Source organism: Phalaenopsis equestris, unplaced genomic scaffold, assembly GCF_001263595.1.
Source record: "Phalaenopsis equestris unplaced genomic scaffold, ASM126359v1 Scaffold000002, whole genome shotgun sequence".
Taxonomy (NCBI): Eukaryota; Viridiplantae; Streptophyta; class Magnoliopsida; order Asparagales; family Orchidaceae; genus Phalaenopsis; species Phalaenopsis equestris.
In genome coordinates, this window is record NW_018164444.1 from 10,868,335 (window position 1) to 10,870,494 (window position 2,160).

At 46.7% G+C, this 2,160-nt stretch overlaps 1 protein-coding gene across 1 annotated transcript in view; it reads left to right on the forward strand.

The window, feature by feature from the left end:
• The window catches only part of LOC110028627 (E3 ubiquitin ligase BIG BROTHER-related-like), a 23,959-nt gene that overhangs the window by 20,577 nt on the left and 1,222 nt on the right, over window positions 1-2,160 (forward strand). The gene's annotated exons all lie outside the window — the stretch shown is intronic.

The following is a 2,160-nucleotide window of genomic DNA, read 5'->3' on the forward strand; positions in this document are numbered from 1 at the left end:
AATGAGATTTAAAATTTTCCAGACTTCGAAGAGAAATAAACGCGGGAAAAACATCGTCAATACTCCCAAATTCATATTAAATTCAAAATTCTTCCAATTCGACTCGTAATTCCATATGTTAGATAGGCATAGAGATCTTCCTATCAAGCCACATAAATGCTCACGACCAGGGTCAACAGAGAGGAGGAGAACAGCCCACAAGGCTCTCGGCCAAGGCAAGGAACAGGGACAAAAGAGGCTCCAAACTAAAGCAGGGGACAACTGCCAAGACCTACAACCAAAGGCAGCCCAAAGCACAAGCAAGGTCCACGGCCACAACAACCCAAGACACAAACAAAGCCCACAGCCACAACAGTCCAAGACACACACAAGGCCCACAGCCACAACAGCCCACAGCCACAACAGCCCAAGGCACAGATAAAGCCCATAGCCACAACAGCCCACAGCCACAACAGCCCAAGGCACAGATAAAGCCCATAGCCACAACAGCCCACAGCCACAACAGCCCACTAGAACTGAACCAAGTTTCAGCAAGACCAAAACGAGCCCATACCAAGCCAAACCGAGCCCAGCAAGGCTAGACAAAAAATGAAAACAGCTCCTCACTAGATCTAAACCGAGCTCAGCAGGAAACAAAGCCAAAAATCGAGCCCAATCGAGAAACGGAGCCAAAGCCGAGCTCCCAACATGAAACAAAGCTACAGCCAGCCTCCCTCTGTAAATAAAACCAAAGCCAGCAAAGGTAAAATGAGCCAACACAGCTTGCCTTAGAACCCAACCAAGCCCAGCAAGGCTAAACATACTCAACCCAAGCCCAGCAGAGGTTAAACATACCCAACCCGAGCCCAGCAAAAGCCAAGCAAAGCCAAAACCGAACTCATGAAGGCATCAAAGCCAAATCCGTGGCTTCGAATCAGCCAAAATCAAAAATCAACAAGAAACAGTAAGCTAAAACCGAGCTCAACAAATACCAGAAGCCAAAACCGAGCTCGAACAGAAACAGTAAGCCAAAACTGAGCTCAACGAGATCAAAACAAGCCCAAGCATTGATATAACCTCATATTTTAGTAGCAATTAGAGTTCCAGCCACCTGTAGGCAAAAACCAAGTCGTCCAACCTGCATATCTAAATATTCCACGCATGAAACGGTTCCAACAAGTATTTGAACAGGGGTGATGCCACATGAGGAGCTAAATCAAACTCCCTATATTCGTGAGAAATAGAAGAAGCTCTTCAACATGCATTTTAAGCTAAAACAGGTGATAAAAAGCTAGAACCGAAACTCCAACATGCTTGCCAAAAGTGCTAGAACCATTTCAAAGATATATCTCAAGCTTCCTATAAGAGAACGACACCACAACTCCATCTCAGCCAAGTAAAAAAAAGAAAAAAGCATGCTATTTCATCCAACAGAGACAGGCTCAAAGCCTCGGCCAAGAGAAAAACCGCAAGGCAACATGACACCAGAAGAAAGGGGAAGAGAGGGGTACCTCGAGAGTGCTCAAGCAAAGCAGCACAGAAAACCTACTCAAAGAAAATGCTCTCCCAGAATTTCCTTTCCACTTTCCTCTAGCTAAACCTTCAACAACAACCAAAACAGCCAGCCATCTCCCTTATAGGCAGGGAACAGAGAAGAAGAGAAAAGAAAGCCACCCCCAAGTGTCCATCGTACTCGAATCGGGACCAAGAGCCAAAAAAGGAACTCTCCCGCCTACAAAAGACGAAGCCAACGGCGCTTCTCGGACCGAGCGGCCGAGAGCAGTGGCCAAGAGAGATGTATCGGGAAGAGGAGGAAAATGCCATTCAAGTGTACCAGGGAACAAGCTTCCCAGAGCCGCACTACAAAGAAGAGGAAAGCCACAGCGTATAAAGACTGGTCTCGCTTCGGGAAGGAAGACCGCGGGCAACAGTGCGTCAGGTAAGGACGAACGGGGTCAACCCTCCTCGCGCGGAGAAGGACAAGCTCGGTCGGCTCGAGAACGAGAAAGGGAGAGAGCTAGGCACGCGAGAGGAAGAGGGAAAGGAGAAGAGCGCGGGTGCGTGCGTTAGAGGGATTAGGGCCGAAAGAGGAAAGGGGGAAAACAGGTAAAAGGGTTAACATATATATAAATATATATATACATATAAATATATATATATATATACATATATATATATTAA